The sequence below is a fragment of the Mauremys reevesii genome, linkage group 10 (genome assembly GCF_016161935.1).
Source record: "Mauremys reevesii isolate NIE-2019 linkage group 10, ASM1616193v1, whole genome shotgun sequence".
Taxonomy (NCBI): domain Eukaryota; kingdom Metazoa; phylum Chordata; order Testudines; family Geoemydidae; genus Mauremys; species Mauremys reevesii.
Window position 1 is genome coordinate 20,210,709 of NC_052632.1, and position 26,914 is coordinate 20,237,622.

At 43.7% G+C, this 26,914-nt stretch overlaps 1 long non-coding RNA gene across 1 annotated transcript in view; it reads left to right on the forward strand.

Moving 5' to 3' along the window:
- The window catches only part of LOC120373376, a 217,491-nt gene that overhangs the window by 4,182 nt on the left and 186,395 nt on the right, over nucleotides 1–26,914 (forward strand). Inside the window, exon 3 of the long non-coding RNA XR_005585512.1 lies at nucleotides 26,006–26,343. This is a non-coding gene — a long non-coding RNA (uncharacterized LOC120373376). The remainder of the gene's footprint in view (nucleotides 1–26,005; nucleotides 26,344–26,914) is intronic.

The following is a 26,914-nucleotide window of genomic DNA, read 5'->3' on the forward strand; positions in this document are numbered from 1 at the left end:
TCTCCCGCTGCCAAGGGGGTGGAGAGGAAATATTTCGTCCCCTCAAAGAGGTACAAATAACTCTTCACACACCCGCAGCCCTGTTCCCTAGTGGAGGCTACAGTGAATGAGAAGGAGAGGCAGGGACAGCAAGCCCCAGCACCTAAGTCCAAGGATGCCAAGCACCTGGATTTATTCGGACACAAAGTTTACAACGGGGCTTACAACTCAGGATTTCCTATCAGTAGATTCCAGGGCTACACTGAAATCCTTGGGTATGCACACCCTGGCAACCCAAAGAGAGCCCTTTAAGCCCCAACCACAGCAACAACGGTCATATCCTCAGCCGAGGCAGGATCCCTACAGACGCACGGGCAGAAATGGTAGGCGCAAACCCTCCCACCTGGACAGGGCCAGGGCCCGACTAAACCTTTGGGCTCAAAGCAGTCATTTTGAAGAGCACCAGTCTTAGCACCGGATCCTTCCCCGTGTTTTCTGAACCGTCTATCCCACTTCTACCGTGCTTGGTCCCAAAAAACATGGGACTGCTGGGTTCTTCGCACAGTAGGAGTGGGATATTCTCTCCAATTCTGGTCCTCCCTTCCCTCCCACCCCTCTTCCCTATCCCTTTTCAGGGACCCCTTTCACGAGCAGCTCCTTATCCAGGAGGTGCAGGCGCTCCTTGCCATAGGAGCAGTGGAGGAGATTCCTCAGGAGCTAAGGGGCAAGGGATTCTACTCCCGCTATTTCCTAATCCTCAAGGCAAAGGGGGGTCTCCGACCCATTCTAGACCTGTGAGGACTCAATGAATTCATGGTGAAGCTGAAGTTCCATATGGTCTCCCTGAGCACGATTATCCCTTCCCTGGATCTGGGAAACTGGAATGCTGCCCTCGACATGAGACGCATACTTTCACATAGAAATCGCCTGTGCACAGGCTGAATGGCTAAGGTTTGTGGTCAACCACAAACACTATTCTCTCATTTGGTCTCTCAGCGGCCCCCGAGTGTTCACCAAGTGCATATCAGTCGTAGCAGCCTTCCTCCGCAAGAGACAGGTGCAGGTATACCCTTACCTTGATGACTGGCTGCTCCGGGGGTCACACCAGGGAGCAGGTGGAGTCTCAGGTCTGGTTCTTCTGATTCGCTTTTGAGAGACTGGGCCTCCTCCTCAATGTGAACAAGTCAATCTTGTCTCCAACCCAGAAAATAGAGTTCATAGGAGCGGTGCTGGACTCGGTGCAGGCAAGAGCGTTTTTGATGGACACACGATTCCAAACCATGTCGAACATCATTCAAGGCCTCGGGCAATTCCCGACCACTACAGCAAGGCAGACCTGATCACTCAAGACCACGGTCGCCTGCTCCACCCAGACCTCAAGTCCCTCCAGCTCATGATTTGGAAGCTTCATGGTTAAACCTCATGGAATTTTTGTGCTCGGAACCTGTAAGGGAAGTCCTACTTGGCAGCAGGAAATCATCCACCAGGGCCACTTATCTAGCTAAGTGGAAAAGGTTCACTTGCTAGTGTGCCCAGCGTCACACACCTCCATTCCAAGTGCCTATACCACTCATCCTAGAGTACCTCCTACACCTAAAACAACAATGCCTGGCAGTATCATCCATCAAGGTATACCTCGCTGCTCTCTCGGACTTCCACCCAAGCGTATCTGGATGCTCTGTATTTGCCAATCCCATGGTGGGATGTTTTTTCAAGGGCCTGGAACAGCTACATCCACAGATTAGACAGCCAGTTCCTACGTGGGACCTTAACTTGGTCCTCTCCAAACTAATAGGGCCACCATTTGAACCGCTAGCAACTTGCTCCCTTCTCTATCTATCGTGCAAGGTAGCTTTTCTGGCCACCATTACCTCAGCAAGGAGGGTGTCTGAGTTAAAGGTCATCACCTCTGACCCACCTTACATGGTCTTTCACAAGGATAAGGTGCAATTTAGGCCTCACTCGGCCTTTCTTCCTAAGGTTGTGTCACATTTTCATATGAGTCAAGACATATTCCTGCCCGTTTTCTATCCTAAGCCTCATGCCAGTAACCGTGAGCAGAGGCTGCACTCTCTGGATGTTCGGTAGGTGCTAGCCTTCTATATCAAACATACTAAGCCATTTAGAAAGTTGAACCAGCTATTTGTAGCAGTGGCAGACCGGATGAAAGGACTCCTGGTATCATCACAAAGGATATCTTCCTGGATCACGTCCTGCATCCGCACATTCTACGAGTTGGTCAGATGAGATCCCAGCTCCGACACTTATGGCACACTCCACAAGGGCACAGGCCTCATCGGTGGCATTCCTGGCCCAAGTCCCGATCAAAGAAATCTGCAGGGCAGTGACATATATACATACATTCACCTCTCATTACCCCATTCTTCAGCATGCTAGAGATGATGCAGCTTTTGGCAGAGCAGTGCTTCAGTCAGCACTTCCATAACTCCGACTCCACCGCCTAGGTAAGGCTTGGGAGTCACCTAATTGGAATCAATATGAGCAATCACTCAAAGAAGAAAGAACGGTTACTCACCTTCTCATAACTGTTCTTTGAGATGTGTTGCTTATATCCATTCCAAACCCACCCAGCTTCCCCTTGGTTGGAGTAGCCGGCAAGAAGGAACTGAGGAGGCGCTGGGTTGGCAAGATCATATATAGACAGCTAGGGAGGTGCCACTCCAGGGGACTCCACAGCCAACCTGATGGGTGCTGCTAGGGGAAAAACTTTCCAACGACTGTGCATGCGGCACACACACACCTAATGGATATGGATGTGAGCGACACATCTCGAAAAACACCAGTTACAAGAAGGTGAGTAACTGTTCTTTATCATGTACTTATGAAAACTTGCCTAGGAAAATCCTCTAGACTTGTTAGTTCACTAGCATAGACTGTGGGCTGGCCTAGTGATTAATAGCATCTGACCAGGCTGCTGCTCCATCACAGCAAGTTTTCTCTGTCCAAATGAAGTGCTGCTTGAGGGCTGCAGGCTCTAATAATCATAAATGTTTCTCTTTCAGTTTACAATTTCACAGTTGTTTTTGCAAGCAAAAGAATGAGGTTGTGGAGAAAAGTTTGAGAACATGAACCCTAAAGGCTCCAGCACCAAGAGGCAAATACAAAGATCCAAAATTAATTATTAAAAAAAAAAAAAACCTCATGTTTTTAAGCCAATTTGATGATTTTGGAGGGCCTGATTCATAATTTGAGAACTTCTGGGGTTGGCATTACTGGATTTCTCCCCAGAATGCACAGTGGTTGAATATTTTTCTGAAACAAATAGCTCTGAAAGGCTCTGGCAGAGAAAACTATACAAAATGAAGTGCCAGACAACAAGAGGGAAAGCTATGGAGCTGAAGGAAGGGTATCAAGCCTGTGTGATTCTAACCCCTTCTTGCTGTTCTGACGCTAAATACTATAGTTTCCCCAAGTATTCTGGACAGGCACGTGAATGTCCAAATCAGGCATGTACATGTGTGGTGGTCAAAAAAGCAAACAAAATCTTAGGATGTATAAAGCAGAAAATAGTGAGACTATTATAACACCATTACATAAGTCAATGGTATGCCGTCTCCTGGAATTCTGTGTTCAGTTCTGGTAATCCTTTTCTTTCTATCCTGTTTATTTTACAAATAATATGCATAAAGTTCTGTTTCTCTCAATGCAGTAGAAACAAACACCAGGCCTTTTCCTTGCTGACAATTTCTAAGCCTGACTTTCCAGCCGGTCCTGTGACTCAAGGAGCTCTGTCTCTCTGATCTCTCTCAGGGTGGGGTTGCCAGTTTTGGTTGGATGTATTCCGGGAGGTTTCATCACTTGACATACTCTTAAATTAAAGATTAATCTTTAATTCCTGGAGACTCCAGGGCGATCCTGGAGGGTTGGCAACCATATCTCAGGGCCGTGCTCAAGACGGCTCTTCTCGCTATCTGCTGGCTATCTGGACTTTTCCTCCAATACACACAGTTTGCCAAACAATCACATAGGTCCTGCATTTGCATCCAATCCCAGGGAAACTTTTCAACCCACATTTTTTGGCCCTGCTCAGGCTTTGCCATGAGGCCCATATCTTGAACAGTAGCTTCTATTGTCTCCAGTTATTTCACTCCCTAAAGGGGCTCCTTTCACTTAGCCTGAAAAAGGGGTTGTTAACACACCCATCAACCTTAGAAGGTCTCTGGTTCTCTGTAGATCTAGGACCTGCTAGATGGTAGCCATTAATACCTTCTAGCATAACACGTGGCATGATTTCTGTAGGAGAGATTGAAAAGACTGGGACAGTTTAGGGCCAGGTGTTCACTAGTAGTGCTTTACCAGTAAAGCTGTAACTGGCATACTGTACTGCAAAGTGCTCCTAACTCTGTTTTTCGCCAGGATAGCTTATACCTTCTCTGTCTGCCCACCCCGAATGAAACAAGCTATACCAGCAAAACTGTGCTTTTTGCAGTCAGGGATCTCACCTCATCGCATCTCTGACTGACATAACTATGTCTGCTGAAGTTTGTAGTATAAAAGAGGATTTGATAGAGATGTTAGTAGTGGGGAAATGGAATGAAGTAGAGAAGGTAAATTGTGACTTCCTACTTATCCTTTCTCAATAACATTAGGATCCATGGATGTCAGGAGGTTTAGATGGATCTCATTCAACTGTTTTCATAGAACGTGCCATGAGTTCTGAGTAGTGGAACTTGGCTAGTTCAGTGGAAGACCCATTTCGTATTACCGGTTTATGAGTTAGTGAATAATAAGCATGATGACATCAATCCATCAGTACCGCACCTGAGCAACTATATGAGGTGTAGGAGTTTTGTTTTACATATGGCACGCTGAAATCACAGTGAGATCGTGTCTGGTCCAAAGAGAGTCTGTGACAGTCAGGAATGGAACCTAGATTGCATGAGTCCCAGCCCAGTGCTTTAACCACAAGATGATCAAGCCTGCTCCTTTAATTTTTTTCTCTCTTCTGCAGTCCTCCCCACTCTCTCTTCTTTACTTTCTCTTCTTTTTTTTTCCCTTCCATCTTGAAGATCATGCCCTGTCTGTGCTCTGACTTTATCCACAATCAGGCAGCATTTCCTTGTATTACTCTAGTGTCATCACTGATGTGAGAAGTCTTTGGTAGCACCAGCTGGGAGCCACTGCATCTGTTATGAGCTTGCTGGGTTTATTGGTATGAATTTTTCTATCTGAAGGTTAGCCCAGTACAAGGTAGCCAAGTTTGTCTGTAACTTTCAATTGACCTTGACTTTGCAAGTGCACCGAGACTTCTATTCCAGATAGATAAAGTGCAGAATAACCATTGCTTATAATCTGCAATGTGTGTTGTGATAGCTCGAGATAAAATCATCTAAACTCATAGTACAAAAACATCTATATGTAAATAACACCAGTTGTTTGTTCGCCAATGTTTTAATCTCTTCATGTTTTCATACAATTATGAATTAGCATTAGAATAACAATAATTATTGACAGGGATCTCTGGAGAAAACTCACTGATAGTTTTATCCCTCTAATAGGTTACCAAGTACCCAGTACGTGCTGATGTTATCCAGTGAAACAAAGTGTACAGTGTAATAGGTTCTGTTGGTTTGGGGAGTCTTTCTGTTTTAGAAATCGATTGATAAAATACGGTGCATTGCAGCAATACCATCTGTGTACTTTGGGTTTTGTCACTCTGCCTCAATCTGGAAAAGCGCCCTTGCATTTCTACATGCCTTGAGCTTTCAGTGCAATAGTTCTAGTCTCTATCAATAATGCTGATCTTAATTGTTATGTTCACTGTGTGCATTGGGACAAGCTCATGGAAATTTCCCCCTCACGGTCTCAGAAGTGGGGAGGCTTTGTCTGGCCAGAAGCGGAAGAAAAACCTATGGCCCGTCTAAGGATTGCACCCTTTGCTCCTCTCCTGGTGGGCCTCCTCTTGGATTTGAGGAGGGGAGAAGGGGGCTCTGTGGCACCTGCAGGCACCGTTCTGCGACTGGAAGACAACCCTGCCCCACCCTCCACCTCCCCGTTGGCATTAGAGTGAGGGGGACATGGGGCCTTGCTGGGGTCATCATGTTGGTTTCCTTTTTGAGGCTGAGAAGGAATTTTTCCCTCTGCCAGACTGGCCTGGGCATTGTGGGTTTTTCACCTTCCTCTCAGCAGCCCAGGGACCTGGTGGGTAGATTAGGTTTTTGTCACAGCTTGGCAGGTGCCCAGTTCAGATGATGGTTCCATAGTGGTCCAGTTCCCTGACCTTGGATTAGGAGAGGACAGCTCATAATGGAGGTGGGGAATGGTGTGAGGATCCTAATGTCTGGTACAGTGAGGTAGGTGGGAGTAAGGAGACAACCCCTTCTTCCCCACTCCCTTAACTCTTGTATAAGGGGAGGGCTGTGGGGTTCACATTGAAAGTACTGGGTTAGCAGCTGGAATGGTGAAATGGATTACCAAGGAAAGCTGATGTGCACTGGATGAGGTCTTTTGGGATAGTTCCCAGATGTGCTACTTAATATATTTGCAGCCTAATTAAACCACATCTTTCTTTCAGTGGTGTCTGGGACAAAAGCAAACTTGGTTTGTGATTATGTGTGAAGTGTACATTGCTGAAGATAATTTCTTAAGTGCAAGTATCTTAATTGATTGTTAGTCTTATTGATAATATAATCTCTTAGATTTAAATTATTTGAAGAGGTGTAAGCGTCCCTTTCCTTGGGATATAAGAGAGAACTCAAAAGTGAACTCAAACTATCCACAATGAACTTTCATTTTGTGATTAAAAATTGAAACAAAAGAAATATTGGGGGCAGGGGAATGTTTCAAAGGCACACATGGCAGTAAAATGCTCAGCTCCCAGTTATGTCTTTGGAAACTTACTTATTTTACATGAGATCAGCTAGGCCTGGTCCACACTTAAAATGTAGGTTGACATAACTAGAATGCTCAAGGGTGTGAAGAATCCGTAGCTATACTGACCTGACCCCTGGTGTAGGTGCAACAAGGTTGACAGAAGAATGCTTCTGTCAGCCTAGCTACCGTCACTTGGCAACAGGGGCAGATTAGGGTTTTGTGGGGCCGTGGGCCAGAGCAAGTGGGGGCCCCTCCCCACCCCTTCTGCCTGCAGTCTCCCCCTCCCTGCTGCTAGCAGGAGCGTGGTGGGGTTGGGGGGAACTGCAGCCAAAAGGGGTGGGGAGAGGCAGGAACACCGGGCAGAATGGGGCAAGCCCCTGTGCCCTGACCCCACTCCCTGGCAGGCGTGCCGGGTGGAGCAGGTCAGGGTGTGGGGCTGCCCATTTTTTCAGAGCCCCCAAATTGGCCAGGGCCTCTGGGCACGGCCCTGGTGGCCCAGTGGCTAATCCGCCACTGCTTGGTGTTCCTACAGCAATGGAAAAACTTCTCCTTCTGTCACCATAGACTGCATCTGCAGCACAGGATTTATACTGTGCTGCTACAGTCTCCTGAGTGTAGACACGGCCTTAGGGTGCTAGCATGGACATTGGGAGACTCAAGTTCAGTTCCTAGCTCTACCGCAGACTTTCTGTGTAATCTTGGATAAGTCACTTAGGCCCATGTTTTTAAAGGTATGTATGTCGTGCTGCACTGAGTGTTGCAGTGCCTGTTTTAGGAACCTAACTCACAGTTTTGAAAGAGACCTAGGCACTTAGCCAAAATCCCATCAACAGGATTTTGACTCCTGTGTCCTTTTTGACTCCTAAATTGGCTAGGCACTGCACACTGAGCACAGCAACGCAGAAATACCTTTAAAAACATGGGCCTAAGTCTCTCTGTGCCTCAGGTCCCCATCTGTACAATGGGATGAATAGTACTTCTCTGTGAGGCCAGGGTGTTGTGAGGGTAACTACATTAAAGATAGTGAGCAATGAGGGCTATGCAAGTACCTAAGATTAGACTAGAAATAGACATTGCAATTCCTTGCCCATTGTTTTAAGCCAAATTGAAGAGATGAACCCTCTGGCAAACTATAGCCAACTGGCTGTGTGCCAAAAAATGCCTTTTGACTGGATTTCTTTTCATTTGGGATTTATGAAAATAGGTTGGAACTTGACAAAATACCCTTCCTGACAAATGACTTCACCCAGTTTGCACCATGGACAGGAGCTGGTATAAATAAAATCCAAAATAATGCCCAGGATAAGCACAAGTGCAGCTGCCTGCTTTTTTTCTGGAAACGATGAGGCACCATGAGAATGAAGGGCCTACGTATGTCTTCCAAAGTCAGTTCTTGGCTTCTAACAAGGAAACAATGATAAACCATTACTGTACAAACTGGGTAGTGCAAATGTCATGAGCATATAATGTTTGTAAACCCTGTGGAGCTTTGTTAGTTTGCTGCAAGCCCTTTCCTCTTCCCTCTAATATATCGTATCATTTGATACATTCCTTATCTGAGGCTCAAATTTCCCTGTAGCTCCCGCAAACTGGTAGTCATTTCTTGCTGTTTATTACTTCTAAATGTTAACATTGAAATGATTCTTTGTGAAATTGGGGTTATAAAAGTATATGTTAAAGCAACTAATGTCATTGGAGGATAGGCAGACTTATGCTAGAACAGTCGCTCTTAACCTTTTCAGACTACCAAACCCCTTTCAGGAGTCTGATTTGTCTTGCGTGCCCACAAGTTTCACCACACTTAAAAACTACTTGCTTACAAAATCAGACATAAAAATACAAAAGTGTCACTATTACTGAAAAATTGCTGACTTTCTCATTTTTACCATATAATTACAAAATAAAGCAATTGCAATATAAATAGTGTACTTACGTTTCAGTGTATAGTATATAGAGCAGTATAAACAAGTCATTGTCTATATATGACATTTTAGGTTGTACTGACTTCACTAGTGCTTTTTATGTAGCCTGTTGTAAAACTAGGCAAATATCTAGATAAGTTGATGTACCCCCTGCAAGATCTCTGTGTACCTCCGGGGGTATGTGCACCCCTGATTGAGAACCACTGTGCTAGAACATACCACTTGAATTTCCTAGAGCAACATTTCATGTTTTATCAGGCCTTTCATGAATGCATTGCTAGATCTATCTACACCTTGTGTCAGTGATTACACCATGTACATCACATAAGAGCATGTAACAGTATGTCTGTTTTGGGTGATCATGATTACAGTGGGGCTGAGGTGATAGGCTGGTGTTACAGGATAGCTTGTCACTGTGGATAAACTAAGCCAGCCCAGCTCCCCTGGAGCAGAGCAGGGAAGCTTAGTCCAGCCAATTAAAGAGGGTTGGACTACAGCTGGGCCTATAAAGGGATGCTAGTGGGCAGCTGGGGGAGATTGAGTGAGACCAGCTGTACCCTGGGATGGAAAAACCACACTCGACTGGAGCTAGTTCCTGTGGTGGATCTGTGGAGTAAGGGGCTCAGAGAAGCAGCCCTGGGGCTGCAGCTCCAGGAAGGGAGCAGAGCTGACTGGAACTGAGAAGCTGCCAGGAACAGGAGTGGCAGAGACCCCTGGACTGGGTGGCCCTGAAGCTGGAGGCTAAGGAATTAGTTAAAAGGACTGTGTTTCTCTGTTTGCTAACCTCTGTTAAGAAAATAAACCTCCTTGCAAGAGACTGGGCATGTCAGTGCAGGTGTTGGATCTGGGGAGATATCCAGCTCAGTGGCAGGTGGGTACAAATTTGAAGCTGACGCCAACATAACTTAAAACTTTTTCAATTCTTTTTTTTCAGAAAATTCAGTATCTTTCTAATTCAAAGGCCATTGACTGCACCTTTATTCCCTGGCAGGTTGGGAGCTATGCTCCCTGGTTATCAGTGAACTTCACACTAATAAAAACCATCAGTGCACACTAAGAGGGCCTGCACGGGTGCCAGCATGTGAAAATGTTTGCCAGAGGCAGTTCTCCTGATAAGCAGGGGATCTGATGGCAGCCAAGTCTCCAGCTGCTGGACCGTTCTGTGCACATTCTGGTGGGATTGAGAATATTTTCTTGCTAGAAGGGCAACAGGGGAAAAGGGTATTAAACCCTAAAAGTCAGCTGGGTGTACATAAAGCCTCCAACGGCCCCAGGCTCCCAGCTAGTATGAAAAAACATGCTCCACTTTTCTCCTCCTGTTTCCTCATCCTAACAGCTCTCTCCTGCTTGCCCCTAGCTATGCTGCTCTCCCTTTTACCTCCCTGGCTCCTCTTATCTTCTCCTGCCTCAGTGGCTCCCTCTTCTGCCTCCCTCCCTTGCTTCCCCACATCATCCTATGTTTCCCTTGTCTGCCCTATTTGCCCCATTCTTGTGTCTGCCCTTTGTCTCCACCCATGTGTTCCTATAACTGATTTGAAGTGTTTGCCACTGATAGCGTCATAGGGGGAGTGGAGGCCTTCATTGCTGCTTGGTGCTGACCAGGCTGGCTGGCTGCATGCTCTTCGCATCCTCTCTCGCTGCCTGAGAACATTGAGCTCCAGGGTTTAAAAAGCAAGAAAGGAAGCTCAGTCTCTCCCCCACTTCTTCCGTCAGTATATGCCCTTATGGCAGGAAGCTGATGCTGAGCCCAACTGTGGTCTGTGGTCCCTTTGTGTCAACTAGGCTAAAGAATACCACCCTGTACAGGGAGCCCTTGGCCTGGTGTAGAGCAGGATCTGGCTGCTATGAGCTATCTCCACAGGAGCCCTGGTACAGGGGCTGTTCTGGGGTAGGGTGACTTGGGGTGGGAAGCAGGCTGGCGTGGATGGCCAGTTCTGTTCTCCTGAAGTGGTTCATAATGTTTTATTACAGCAGGGGTGCAACTTAGGGTAGCCCTCTGGATTCCTCTAACCTGTGCCAGGGGCCGCATCAGCTCTGAATAGGAGAGGTGGAAGCTGCCTTGCCACTGGTTGCAGTGCAGGAATAAATCTGGCTCATTGCATGGCCCTTTGCTTGTGTCAAACTCCTGTGTGCACTAGCAGCAGGAGGACTTGGGGCAGTCCCAAATCCAACATGGGACTAGTCACAAGTATGGGTCTGCATAGCCATGTTGTTAAATGAGGGCCAGTATTGGGAGGTGCAGAGTGGCTTTCATTCCTATTGAGATGCTTGGCGTTTATGCCTTTGGAAATCCTTTTGTAGGCAAAATGAAAACCAGTCTCTAATATACTACCACATGAAGCAGTGTGTACCACAGCCAACTATGAATAACAGAAACAAGGTCCTGCTTACATATGATTGATCTTTCTGCACAGAGCAGGCCTGCTGATTCGTAAAAGTTCTTTCAAATCTCTAGATACTCTTAAAAAACCTGAACCTTAAATGGATGTCTGAACACTTTAATTTTGATACTTTGAAAATTAAGGCTGTTCATTCCATGGGCTCTACATTCTTCCTCTGATAAATAGATGATTATTTGCACATCACAGGAGCCTGCTGGGAACTTTGGGCAGGTGTGAGAATGAGGTCCCTGCCTGGAAAAGTTTTCAGTCTAATTCTGTCACTGAGGTAGTGAATATTCTATCTTTTTAATTGAGTGCCTGCTTTTAGAGTTTGAAATTCAGACAGGATCTTAAGTTTAAAAATATGCTAAGGTTCCCCCCCACCCTTTCCCTGTTAGTGAGCAAAAGGAGACTATGCACAGGACCCATTTTTAGTAGAAATCTGTTCTTGTAAACTGTTGTCATCTGTTGGAGTCATGAGCCAATTTCTATGCAAATCAGCTCATTGATGTCAATTTCTGCCAGCTTTGGACCAATTCACAAAGGATTTGGTGAAGGTTGAGAAAATGCTTTTGTCAACTCTCCATTCCTTTCCCACTCTTGCTTACTCTCACAAATTCTAAATATTAGGAACCAGCCATGAGTCTGGCTCAGCACCTCTAAGCCTCAGCCTCTGGCAGTGCACTTATGACAGGTGCAGAGCAGTCAGAATCTAGGAAGAGAAATGGTAACATCATGGTCTCACACAACACAGAATTTCCCTTCTGCTTTCTGTGCCAGCATGGTTTAAAAATCTTTTTATTTATTTATTTTTTAAAAAAGGCATCTCCTGTTCCTGCCAGTTGAGAAAACAAAAATGTGCCCATTCCCCTACCTAGCCCTGGGCCCAAACACCTTATAATTCTGGGCTGTTTAAAATCTGAATCCTAATCTGCATCTAAATTTTACAAATGATCCTTATCTTATTAATGATATGAATCCAGACTTGACTCTCAACACCTTGAATTATGGTGTCTTTAAAATCCACATCCAAATCTAGCATAGCATTGCGCTTCATGACACGTGTGTGTTTGCACATTAGTGTGGGTAAAGGGGAAAAGAATCCATCTCCTTAGTTCTCTGTTGCTTTAGTTGTCTGATAACTATTGAGAACTGCTGTGTTAAGAAGTTAAATAAAATAAATTACCAAACGTTACCAAGTGGAATCAAACAACCTTTCAAACAGTTATCTGCCTACTTCTGAAGGCGGTGAAACAGTAAAGCCAAAAAATAAATCTCTACCCATTATCTGTAATAAATAAATGGGTAAAAGAAATCTCTGCAGACCCACATTGCCTTTTGCCAGCTGTTATATATTTAACTTTGATTTTAACAAAAGCACAGTGCAAAGTTTTTTCTTACTGTGTGTTTGTTACATCTCTAAAGGACTCTTTAGGATGCCTTCATTTGCATAATCTAATGTGGCAAGAGTCCATTCATTCTGTTCCTTTGCTCCATCTACTGTTAGCTGATAACGCTATCTTGCTCTATGTATTATAAACTCTTCCCACGTATTTTACAAATGCTATTATGTAGTACTTTTGCACAGCCCGTATACTTAGCAGATTGTATGGTCAAATGATTATGTTAGAGTGAATGATAGAAATCCAGAACACAAACAATTATGGCAGTGAACTGACTGCATGAGCTGGAGCCATGGCTGATTTTAGCGACAGATGGAAAACTCCACTGAACCTTTTATTGGCCGTATGCCATTTTTGAGTGTTGGCCAACAACAAGATTTGTTGCTAATATATAATGATTTAAACAGTAAAAAGAGCAGCTGCACTTTGGTTTTTTTGGTGCCTTTACTCTAGGTTTTCCTGGAGTCTTTGCATGTCTGGGGCCACTTTTTAATGCAAGGCTGTCATTTCTAGACTACAAGAGGTGGCTTCATTTTCACAGTACTAAATGTGGCTGAATTTTATATTTTGATACTTATCATTAAAACTCTCCCTCCCTTTTATTGCATTTAATAAGATGAGGTTGTAAAATCTGACTGCTACATGAAACCAAAAATGGTTTCTAAGCGCTTGGCTCTATTGTGTAGTAGCGCAACAGAGCCTTTGTTATGCTGTCAGTAGTGCTGCTTGTATTTAAGACCTGTCTGAGGACTGGCCTCTTGATGTTCCTCCACTTGCTCAGAGAAAAAGTCTTTCAAAATATAACCCAGAGGAACTGCAGTTGTTGTTCACTGTGTCACCAGGATGGTGCTTGCAAGACACAAACCCATATGACATTTAAACTGAAATCTTTAGCCACACAGTAGAATATGACACAAGGCCCCTGCTGCTACTGCCTAGCTGCCATATAGTGTCATGCCTTTCACCTCTCCTAAAGACAGGGCGACTCCACTTACTTTAGTGGAATTAACCGGTGATTACACTAGTGCAAACTGAGGTTGGAACCTGGACTGGAGTATAATTTCTGTGGCACTCCCAGCTGCTAACAGTTTGAGAAGAGGGATGCCTGGACCTACGACTTCTGGCTAGTAACATTGGCCTGGATCCATAGAGACTTAGATGTTCCAGTGCCTAACTTTTAGGCGCCAGGAAAATCACAACAAAGAAATCCACAAAGCCCAAGTTAGGCACGTATACAATGAATGGGAAGAGACAGGTGCCTAAAAACATGATCCACAAAAGCCAGCATGCTAGGTGGGGAGCTGCCTAAGCTAGCCAAGGAGAGATGTTGATGAGAGGAGTGATAATGATGGAGCAGCTTCAACAGGAGAATTTGAGGGAGCACCACATCAGCGTATCCCATAGCCCAGTGGTTAGAGCACTCTCCTGAGGGGTAGGGGACCCCTATTCAGATCCTTTCTCCCCATCAAGCAGAAGGGCAAGTTGAATTTGCATCTCCTACATCCCAGGTGAGTGCTGTAACCATTGGGGTAAAAGTTATAAGGTGGACATGCCCCAGATTTTGAACGGTAGGTGGCCTCTGAGTAAGCTTCCCAGACAGGGCCCCTCAGGTGAGATGGTGCTCCTCCACCTGTCTTCCTCTGGTTCATGGATTGCAACAAGGCATAGATGGGAGATAGCAGTGCAGACACCTAGAGCAGGGGTTCTCAAACTGGGGGTCAGGATACCTCAGGGGGTCGCAAGGTTATTACATGAGCTGTCAGCCTCCACCCCAAACCCCGCTTTGCCTCCACCTTAATGGTGTTAAATATATTTTTAAAAAGTGTTTTTAATTTATAAGGGGAGTCGCATTCAAAGCTTGCTATGTGAAAGGGGTCACCTGTACAAAAGTTTGAGAACCACTGATCTAGAGAGAGGAAGCAGAGTGCTCACCCTCAGGCAGGAAAATACATGCCTAGGGAACTTTTACAGCAAAAGTTTAGGCAACAAGTGTGATTAGGTGGCTACAGAGTTAGGCAGCAGCCAAGGAGAAGTTATGAAAATCATGGTGGTGCCCCAAACTGGGATTTAAGCAACTAAGTACCTTGTGGATCTGGGTTGTTGTGCTTCCAGCAAACCCTCTGTGATGGTCTTCATTATTTTATTTTCAAAATGTGTGGATTTTATGTAGATATGTATAAAAACCCACTTAATTTCATCATGCAAACATATGTCAGGAGAGAAATAGTTATGCAAGCGGTCCAAGCATTCGTTGCATGTATCGGTGGAGATATGCCATGTTGCAGTGGAACATGAACGTGGGGTTAGTGTGATATATCTGACAGACATATGAATAGATCCCAATCACGGTAAAGCTTTCCAAAGGGGAGTAAGGGGGCAAAAAGAGCCCTCCTGCTACTTGCATCATGGGAGGGGAGTGTGAAGGGGAGGGGGTAGTTGCCGCCTGACTAGGGTGACCAGATGTCCCGATTTTATAGGGACAGTCCCGATTTTGGGGTCTTTTTCTTATATTGATTCCTATTACCCTCCACCCCATCCCGATATTTCACATTTGCTGTCTACGCCTGACCATAACTCATCTGCCTGTATAAGTGGGCAGAACGTTGGCTCTACCCGCACAACGTTCCAGCTGGTGTGGAGGGGGAAACAGCTTCTAAGCTGTGGCTCTGAATCTCAGTCTGGTTCCTGCTCTGCTGCTGGGGCAGCACAGCTTTGCCCAGCCCCTTGCTTGGGGCAGATTACAGGATGCCAGTGAGAGAGGGGAACTGATGACAGCCCAGCACCATAAACCCAGAAGGCATAACACCTACTGGTTTCTGCCTGCTGAGATCTTGCAGGATTATACCTTGAAATTCAGAGCACAAGAAAACAGGGGGAGGGTGGGGAGAAGAAAATGGGAAGATATTGTAATAAAGACTATTAGGTCTGCTGTTCAACTGGCCCACTTTTGAACCAACAGAATTAGTCGGCACTCTTGGGGGAGGTGGTGTTAAAATATTACATTAAAAGCACTGAGTGCTATTACAAATGATACTGCCAACTCTACTTATATGAATTTCACCTCTCTAGGTGTGAATTGTTTATAGATTTTGAGAAAATAACATGTATGTATTATACAAAATTATCGGCCTGAACATGTCTGCAAATACACTGCTACCTCGATATAACACCACCCGATATAACACGAATTTGGTTATAACGCGGTAAAGCAGTGCTCCGGGGGGCGCGGAGCTGCACACTCCAGCGGATCAAAGCAAGTTCAATATAACACGGTTTCACCTATAACGCGGTAAGATATTTTGGCTCCCAAGGACAGTGTATATAGAGGTAGAGGTGTAATTCTTGATCTGTAGCTTTTGTTGCAAATATGCAAAATCCAAGTTGCTTTAATTAGACAACGTTCCTGTGGTATACAGTCAGGGGCGGCGGCGGGGGCGGGGCACTGCCGCGCGGGGAGGCGCCATGGGGGGGGGTGGCTCCGTTTGGCTCGGTGGGCCTCGTGCCTGCGGCGTGCACTGGAGCCCGGGGCAAGGGGACCTGGACCTGCGCCGGTCGCGCGCGTCCCGGTCCGCGTTCCCCGCGCGCTCCCGCTCCGCGCTGCGGCCGCAGGTCCCGCGTCCCGGCGGCTCCGCTCCCTGCCCCTGGCCCGGCGGCGGCACGAGCCCCGAGAGCGCCCTCGCCCCCCCCCCAGGATGCCCGAGGAGGAGGGGACCGGGCGGGGGGGGGGAAGGGCGGCGCAGCGCTCCGCGCTGCTTGGGGCAGCCGACTTTGTAGAGCCGCCCCTGTATACAGTATTTATGATGGTTGATTGTATGAGTGTGATTTAGAATCAGGTGTCCAGTGCAAATACTCACCACTACAAATTTGAAAAGCAGTTTTCTGTGAGCTTTCTACAACACTCGTAGCTGTTTTTGACAAATGGTCCTAAAAGCCAACTCAGTTGCTAGAATATTTACAGAAAGTGAACACAAAAGGGCTAGCAATACAATTGAAATAAATTAACTGAAACAGTTTTGTGGTGGTCACTCCTATAACATTTCAGAACAATGTGAAATGCACAACAGCCACAGTGTTTGAAAACTATGTAATTCTTATTTGTACTGGCATGGAGACGAAAAAACAAACAAAAAAAATAAAAATGAAAACACTATAAATCTGGTTTTGAGCAGGGCTTATAGCTGTATGTGTTGCCAATCTGAAACAGTACACAATGAGCAGTAATTCTCCCTCTGGTCTCCATGCCTTTAATGTGTGATTTGTGAGCTGAATGTTCTGCTCTTTCGAAGTGGATGGAGTCCTGTGTTTGTTTCATCTCTTGTAGGGAGCATCTGATATCTCATGCATGCATGTGACACAGTCCAACCAACTTCTTCCTTTTCTGGCCTCATTTTCACATAGTTATGCTGCCACCTCCAGCTGGTGCCTCTAGATAAAGCAAGTCAAGCTGAGTTTAATACATATGCAAAACAGTTGTCTTGTGTTTCTTTCGTTTGTCCTTCCTTTTTTACAGGACTGAAAAAATCTCTTATGTAGGTGGTCACAATTAGGGGCAGAATACTGCAAACTCTCCATCATACAGATATAGTTTCTGAGATCTCAGTGCTTGTACTTTACATGCATTTTAAAGTGACTCCCTAACACCCACTTATATCCTGTCTTGTAACTGTTAGTTGTTGCTTCATCTGCCCTCTTTGCAGTGTCTGAAGTATCAACATCTGCTGGTGATCTTTATTTGAAAGCTAGTCAAATAAGTAAACCAAGGTCATAGCTGCTGGTGTGTTGCTTGTTAAGTTTAAAATCAAATTGATTTAAGCAGCATAATTTTGTAGTGATTAAGAAATATCTGCTGCAAACAGCCAATATGTACCTATCTACATTTTTATGGTTTAAAATCCATAGACATTTTAAAATAATTTATGGCCAACACAGATAATCCAAAACAATGGCAAAGAATACCTATTAAAAGCATGTTGGGAAATTAGGGTTGTGTTTTCCCATTGATTCTCATGCAACTCCCACTAATGTTTATAGACAGCGTGCATGCAGGCACACAGAAGAGAGAATATGATCATTTAAATGATTATGAAATCAATACAGTGCAACATTTTTCTCTTCTCAAAAAGTATGTTCCTGTTTCATGTCAAGATTTTAAATTATTTTTCTATGTGAAAGACATAAAGTAGACAATTTTTACCCTTGGTTAAAAATTACTCTTTCTGGTATTATTGTGTAACAGCACCAATGATTTACAAGTTTAAGATAAATGTCCTGGGTGCCACCATTGCAGAATATGAAGTAATTAAAAACCATGATAGGGATGAACTGGCAGCAGATGACACAGATGACGAAAATGAAAGTGCTTTGCTAGTGTCAGCTGTTAATTTAGTATTTGTTGTCTTAAAGGCACAAGGTTATTGTAATCTCCTTTTTTGTTCAACCCAGCAAGCACTCAGTCTGATCTGTAAGACTATGCCCTGCTGACTGCTGTGGCTGCAATTTTTTCAATTGGTATTCATGCAGTATAAATGCATTAAGAGCTATAGCCTGATCTTGTGGGAAACCGTGATGGGAATATCTTTAAAACATTGTGTTGAGAACAGTGTCTTAAAACAGGAAAGCAACAAAGCGTACTGTTGTAACAGCCCTACAAGCTTTATACAAGGGAAGATGTTTCCTGTATGGAAGTTTCAGTAAGCACTTCCGAGAAACATATGCTACTACTGCTACTTACAATTCTTCCAGCCATGGTGCAGTTACAGAGAGCAGCATTTTAGGTGCTAGCCCTACATTCAGCATCTTAATGGTTGGAGAGGATGCCAAGCTGACTTCTGACATTATTATAGATACCTCTATAATATCCTTACTATCTTAGAACTATCTGTTCCTGAACCAATCTCCCTATGATGTGCTCTTGAACAAATCACACAGCTGATCTCCCAGTAAACATATGCACACCTGCATTGATCTGTTTAAATTAATATAAATAATATATAATTAAAAAGCACATGTTTGTCTGTGGCACATATATGTGAAGATACTAACCATGTGATGAACTGCAAAGCAATGTGATAAAGTAATTTATGCATCATTGCTCACATCACCTGTTCTCTGCCTGGTAATCAATCCTAAATGCTGCCTCTACTCCAAGCCTTAATGCAATATTTCAAATGGGTGCATTTTTTTAAAAAGTCTACCTGCCAGAAAAATGTTTCCTCCTTCTTCCCTAAACTGTTGTGCTATGGCACGAGTTGGTCTCAGCCTCATTTGTGTCATGGGGTTGCCTTCCTCCCCAGGTGAAGGGAATGAGTACAGGAGTAAAGGATAATAGCACACTCTCTCAGCCCTTTAGGGGTCCAGAAAGGTGGGAGCATGTGACTCAGAACCAGGCTGGCAAAGACCCAAAAAGGGCACCCTGAATATTTAAGTGCGGCTCTGTTATGTATGGAGTTTTTGTTTTAAAGGGGACCTTAGCCTGAGGTCCAGGATGGGTAATGTTTAGACCTGAGCTGCTGCTGGATTTTCTACAAGTAAGTAGGTTGTGGTTTTGATTAACATTATTTTGTGGTCATGCAAGGCTAGAAATGAGCGGTTTATGTTGTGGTGCAAAGGATAATAGCACACTCTCTCAGCCCTTTAGGGGTCCAGAAAGGTAAAAAGAGGAAAGAGATGAGCACTCATTTAGTACAAAATTGAGATCCTGGGAAGAAAATTAATTAAGGAACCAAAGGACATGAAGAGAAAAAATTCTTTAATTGCCTATACACCAATGCTAGGAGATGGGGCAACAAACAAGAGGAATTGGAATAGCTCATTTATGAGCATAAATTTGATTTACTGAAACCTGGTGGGATGATTCATATGGTTGGAATGTTGAAATTAATGGCTATAACGTACATAAGAAGAATTTAGAGGACAAAAGGTGAGGGGGAATGGCACTCTGTCAAAAATGGTGTTACCTGTTTCCGAGTCAGTGATAACTCAGAAGAAAATGATCTTGAATACTTATGGATCAATGTCCTAAAAGATAAAGCACATGATGGGGTATTAGGTAGTGTCTGCTACAGACCACCAAATCTAACTAGGGAACAGGATGACTGGCTCTTTATGCATCTGTTTGTAATGTGCAAGAAACAAAGCTGCATGATCATGGGGGACTTCAATTTGAGTGACATATGCTCATGCTGCCAGTACTAAAAGATCATTGGAATGCGAAAATATTATAGAAGACAATTTCCTAACTCAGAAAAATGTTTTGTCTTGACAGATGAAGAGGATCATATCACAGAACTAAAAATTAATGGTAGCTTAGGTACAAGAGATCATGACTTGATCATGTACAAATAGAATAAAGTCCAGACCAAAAAAAGCCAATTTAAAAAGGCCGATTTCACAAAGCTGAAAATAATTATCCATATCAACTGGAAGTAAGAATTTAATAAGAAATGATAATGATAATTGGGAATTGCTTAACACTTTACTAGATGCCCAGAAAGCCTCAATTGAGGAAAAAGGACATATTGGTTAACAAACCAACCTGGGTTAGCAGGGATCTGAAGGCAGCTATTAAAAAAAAAAAAAAGGAAGAAGAAGAAGAATAGGGAAGATAGTAAAGAATATGTATCAGAGGGGTAGCCGTGTTAGTCTGGTTCTGTAGAAGCAGCAAAGAATCCTGTGGCACCTTATAGACTAACAGACGTTTTGCAGCATGAGCTTTCGTGGGTGAATACCCACTTCTTCGGATGCAAGCCACGAAAGCTCATGCTGCAAAACGTCTGTTAGTCTATAAGGTGCCACAGGATTCTTTGCTGCTAGTAAAGAATATAAATCAGAAGTTAGGAATTGCAGAAAATTGATATGGGAAGCAAAGGGACACAAGGAGAAATCTATGGACACCAGAGTTAAGGACAATAAGAAAGAATTTATTAGGAACAAAAAGAATCCTGGCAATGGTATTGCTCCATTACTAGATGGAAATGGAAGAATTATCAATAATAACGCAGAGAAGGCAGAAGTGGTCAATAAATATTTCTGTTCTGTATTTGAGGGGAAAACAGATGAGATGGTCTCATCGTATAATGCTCTTTCCCTTCCAGTAGTATCTCAGGAGGATATTAAATAGCAGCTATAAAAGTTAGATGTGTTTAAATCGGCAGGTCCAGATAACTTGCATTCAGGAGTTTTAAAAGAGCTGGCTGAGGAGCCCTCTGGATCATTAATGTTGATTTTTCAATAAGTCTTGGAATGCTGGGAAAGTTCCATAAACCAGAAGAAACCCAATGTGCCAATATTTAAAAGGTAATTATAGGCCTAATCAGTCTGATGTTGATCCTGGGCAAGATAATGAAATAGCTGATATGGGCCTTGATGAACAGAGAATTAAGAGGATAATGGAATTAATGCCAATCATCCTGGCATTATGGAAAATAGATCCAGTCAAATTAACTTGATTTATATATTTTTGATGAGATTACAAGTTTGGTTGATAAAGGTAATAGTGTTGCTGTAATATACTTGGACTTCTGTGAGGCATTTGATGTGATATCACTTAACATTTTGATTAAAAAACTAGAATATAAAGTTAACATGGCACACATTAAATGGATTAAAAGGTGGCTAATGGGTAGGTCTCAAAATGTAATTGTAAATGAGGGATCATCATTGAGCAGGGGTGTTTTAGTAGGGAACTGCAGAGATCAGTTCTTGGCTTTATGCTATTTAATAATTTTTATCAATGACCTGGAAGAAAGCATAAAACCATCACTGATAATGTTTGCAGATGCTCCCAAAATGAGGGGGAATGGTAAATAACAAAGAGGTCAGGTCACTGATAGTGATTTGGATCATTAGGTAAACTAGTTGCAAGCAAAAAATGTGTTTTAATAAGGCTAAATGTATACATCTAGGAACAAAGAATGTAGGCCATGCTTACAGGATGGGGGATTCTGAAAAAGATTTGGAGGCTGTGGTGGATAATCAGCTGAACATGAGCTCCCAGGGTGACTCTATAGCCAAAAGAGCTAATGTGATCCTTGGATGCATAAACAGGGGAATCTCAGTTGGGAACAGAGATGTTATTTGGCACTGGAGTGACCACTGCTGGAATACTATGTCCCGTTTTGGTGTCCATACATCAAGAAGGAAGTTGAATAATTGGAGAGGGTTCAGAGAAGAGTCATGAGAATGATTAAAGGATTAGAAAACCAGCCTTATAGTTATAGACTCAAGGAAACAAATATTTGATAATGGGCTCTTCAGTGTAGCAGAGGCTGGAAGCTGAAGCTAGGGGGTAATTAGAATGATGTACCATTGGAACAATTTACCAAGGATCTTGGTTGATTCCCGTCACTGGCAATTTTTAAATCAAGATTTAATGTTTTTCTAAAAGATATGCTCTAGGGATTATTTTGGGGGAGATCTATGGCCTTTGTTACACAGGAGGTCAGATGAGGTGATCACAGTGGTCCTTTCTGGCCTTGGAATCTATGAAGGATATCAGTCTTTAAAGTCATTACATTTTTGGCATAGGATAATTGTTTTAAGTCATTTTAGATGCTTTTATGGCTTCTTCTCTGACCCTTCTTTGGTTAGACCCTTGGTTATAAGTAAGGCTCCGTGTTTGTCACAGAGGTGACTTTCCATGACCTCCATGACTTCTGCAGCGGCTGGTGTGCCTGGCCTGCCCCTGGGCCAGTTGCAGCGGTTGCTGCTGGGGCAGTTTTGTGCCCCCCCTCACCTCCCAGCAGCAGGAGTTTGGGTGTGGGGGGGCTCAGGGCTGGAGATCAGGGTGTGGGGAGGTGCTTACCTAGGACGGGCTCTTCAGAAGGGCTACAGGAACTCCCCTCCCTCAGCTTCTAGCTCCACATGCTGCCTCTGCTGACAGCCAATGGGAGCTGCAGAACCAGGGCTTGAGGTGGAGCAGAGGCAGCACATGGAGCTCAGGAGCCAGGTAAGGAGCCTGCCCCAACCCTGCCAACCCTCCCCCTTAGCATCCATGATGCCCCGCCCCCCGTGTTGTCCCCATCCTCAAGTTTTAGTTATGGGTATTTTTAGTAAAAGTAATGGACAGGTCATGGGCCGTGAATTTTTGTTTACTGCCCGTGACTTGTTCCTGACTTTTTACTAAAAATACCCATGACTAAAATGTAGCCTTAGTTATAAGGCACCTAGATTTACGGGTAGAAGGATTCAAAAAGTACTCCCTATTTAAAACAAAAAGTACTCCCTATTTAAAACAAAATACACCTCCCTCCTCCCCCCCCCCCCCCCGCAGCCTTAAACTTTCTACACTGGCTTTACTGTAATGTGAGATGGGGCAGCCTTGTAGATAGGTCACTTGACGGGAATCAGAATACCTGGGTCAATTCCTGGCTCTGCCACTGGCCTACAGGGAGACCTTGGCAAGTCACTTCTTTCTCTGTACTTCCATTTCCCCATCTGTAAAATGGGCATAATGATACTGACCTTTACTACAGTGCTTTGAAATCTGAAGGTGAAAAGTGCAATGTATAAGAGTTGGGTATTATGTGGCATCAAAAGTATACATTATGGTAAGTTGTTTTCTAAAGGTTTTATCAGCACTTGTTTGGGATGACCTGAATAACTCTCTGGTGGCTTTGCTGCTTAGAAGTAATTCTGTCTTCTCAAACTCATGATAACCTTTATGCTGTGCCACCTCACACAATCCTGTATTTCCCGTGTGTGTATGTATGTGTGAACACGTACATACTCTACATAGGTATTTTCAGTGTTATCAATTTCAACTGTTATAAATTAGTTCTTGGTTACATATAGATGTTTATATCAATTTTTTTCGCTTCTTACATTTTTCCAATTTTAGGTTTGAACCTACAACTTTCACTCATACCAGTAGTCCCATCGACTTTCACCTAAGGGCTACTTGCATGAGTGAGCATTACATTCACAAATAAGGCTTACTGGCTTGTACATTTAACTGCCTGAAATAATTTGCAAAAGTATAAGATTAAGAATTCTTATGAAGTCATCCATAAATCAAGACATCCCAGGATAATACCTTGGGATGGTATTGACTGGTATTGATGGGATGTGAGTCTAGAAAATAATTTAATTGTCAGCAAGTAGTCAAGAACTGTACTTTGGTTATTTTCTCCAGCATTAAAATTAGCTACCCTGGTATCTGACTGCATAGCCAATAGTACCGTGTAAGAGAGAACGTTTCACTGGTCAAATCCTGAGCTATGGCAAATCTTGCTTGATACATTCCTACTTTGAGAGCCTGCCAAGATAGGTTTGGATGCTTGGACAGAAATCTCAGCTGCCAACAGAATGGTTGTTAAACAGAAGTGGTGTCATGAGTATTTGTAGATATTCCATTTTTGATTAGTCAGTGCAAATAGGTAAGCAAACAACAGTTACATGACTATGCTTATGTGATGGGTTGCGTAACCACAGTGGCAGAGAGCGTTCACTGGAGTCAGAGAGAAATTAGTGCGCCTGCACAGTGAGCCAGGCTCAAGTTAGGATGAGTCCCGCTGAGAGGAGTGGGTGACTGATAAAGAAAGCACTTCAGGGCAATAGAAGGAAGGCAGGAGATCTGGGAGGAGAGGATTCTTTCCAAAAGCTATGGCAAAGGGCCGGGAGGAAAAGACTGTGAAGCTTTTGGGGTTGAATAAGTTCTGGTGAGCCTTGACAAAAGAGCAGATCTTTAGGGAGGCAGTCTGAGACACAAACATGTCTTGAGGAGGCAGAGGCGCTGGACCTCCAGGGAGAAAGCCCGGGGTGGTGTTGCTGAGTATAGTAGCTGAGAAGAACTCTGCAGAGCCCATGAAGGATCAAAGAGCCTGTGGAGGAGTGAGCCCAGAAAGGGGCTGGGGAAAGGGCCTAGAAACAGGCCCTGATAGGAAGTAGTTCAGGGATACAGCAAGGAGTCTGAGGAACCAGACCATAGCTACTTGTTACAGGGTCCCTGGATTGGAACTCAAGAGTAGAGGGAAGGTCTGGGTTCCCCTTATAGTCTCAGTTAGGAAAGTCAAGGTTGGTATGATAGTTCCCTCATATAAGGGGTGTAAGAACTATTGGGCCCAGAGTTAGGCCCAAGAGCTGACCCAAGGTTATTGGACTTATTGTTTTCTGGGACTCTGTTACCTTAGAAGAGGTGGGACAGAATGTGACCTGGCCAGAGGGCTGAGTCATGAGAGGAAGCAGACCAACAGAAGGGCCAGGAACAGTTGTTAACAGGTGGTGCCAGAGGAGGAGAACCTGCTTTGCCATGCTCAGCCAGGAGAGGGTGTGTCTGCTGAGTGTCTCTCTCCTACAGCTGGGTTAATAAAAGCATTGAAATATCTTATGTGTACTTGGCTAGTATCAAACAGCTAAGAGGTGAAAACATTATCTAAAAATATTGTAATGAGTTTGTTAGTGTATATCACTGCCCTCTACTGGATGGAGTGAGAACTGCCCATCTGTGTCAGACACTATCTATAATGCTAACAGTTAAGAGTATACTTATCCTTTGCTCAGGTGGGTAGATGTATACTTCTGGAGGACAAGGAGGATCTAAGTTCTGGCCCCAGGGTTGCCAGGAAGTTCCGAGTGGCCACAATATACAGCACAGTAAAAAACAGCCTCTTGGAATGTCTAAATCGTATCTCCGCCATGTAGGTGGTTCTTGCTTATTATCGTGATAGTTAACTTGGGATGAGAATTAATCACCGCTAGATGTGAACACTGCACTTCCAGAATATCTGCACTTCCGAAGAAATATTTAGCAAACTGTGCATGTAAAACAATTGTTTTGATGAGGTTTCTTTTTGTTCCCTGTCAGCCAGTACAATATGTTACCATACAGCCAGTACCATACAGCCAGTAAAATATGTTATTGGAACTCAAAACTTTCAGTAAAATCATTAGTCCATCAAGTCAAATATCCTGGTCCAGCTGAAACTAATACACTGGATACTAAAATAAATGGCAGAGATAAAATCAAAACACAATTTCCTGGGCTAATAGAGCATCAGGCATCAGTGGAAAATAAACAAACTAGAACTAGAGTATGCTTAAGAATTTTTGTATTTTTGCCTTGTACACTTTCTGGGATCACGTTCCACTGTTGACCTTGGAAGCACTGATTAGTTATTAGCATAATACGATTACATATCTATCTGCAGGGTTTAAGATGGAAATTGAAACCTTGCAATAATTTGGCTAAAAACTACTAGAGCGTTCATCCAGCTGTCAAATTACAAGACAAACCATATTAAGCAAAAACAAGCTGTAGCTGTTAAACTGATAAGCTCCTGTCCAGTGCAGCTACCTGGACAGGAGCTATTTGGCCAGCATAATTTGTTGGCTACAAGTGTGAATTATTAGCAAAATGCAGTTTAGTGAGAGCTTACCCACTCTGGGCCATATACTGTTCTGTCCACATGTGTGGCTTGTATTGTAGCCAGAGAAGGGGAACTCATAACAACTCACAGTCTTGTTTTTTCTTTGTCTCTTTTGTTCCTAGATCTGTTTTCACAACTTAGACAGACACCAGGATTCTGTTAATTACACACTCAGGAGAGAATAGCTTGTTGTCGCCTATGGATGTAGGCAGCTGTGAACTGATAAACAAAACCCATGGCAGGAATCTTAGCAGGAATATTGCTACCTAAAAAATATGACTGTGCTTCATTAATGAACTGAGCCCTTTTTTAGATAAAAAGCTACAGCTTTTGATGATGACTAGTGGAGCTATTCCCTATAGGTCAATGCAGTGCCTGGCATACATGTCTGAACTTGCCCGACAGCCTTTCTGGACATAAAGGTCATTCATCCTCAAGGCAGAAACAACCAGTAGCACTGGTGAGTAATTCTCTTTCTTTAATGATCTTATTTCCTTTTGTAATATGAATTGTAATAGATGAGCAGCTGTTGGCTTCTTCAGATCTAGCAAAAACATTGTATGATCCATAGCATCCTGTGTAGAAAACATATATAGGCTCTTTGAGTTGTATCTCATAGAATTATCTTGTTGCGCTTTTTGTTTCTGTTACTTGCAGAATGTGCTGTTTATGTAAGTATTTACATCAGATGTCAGGACAACTCTTTCCTTTTGTTCAACTTGCACAACGAGGGAAAGTGTTCTAAAGCATTTAGTTATTCATATATAGTAGCTGTGCATAGCTGGGAAATGGTCTGGCTCTGTTACAAGGTCTTAGCTAATTTTTTTTTAAAGCCACTTTGTAGTCAGGGAGGATTGAGTGTGCAGGTAGAGGAAGTTAGTTTTAAGGTCTTCATGTTTTTATAATGGAAAATCCTTGCCTGCATTGCACAGAGCCGTCTCAACAACAACCAATACAAATAGAGGTCCCTGTTTTCTCTTACATATTTGAAATTGTCCCTGAGAAGTGCTCCATTCTGAGTACCATGATCA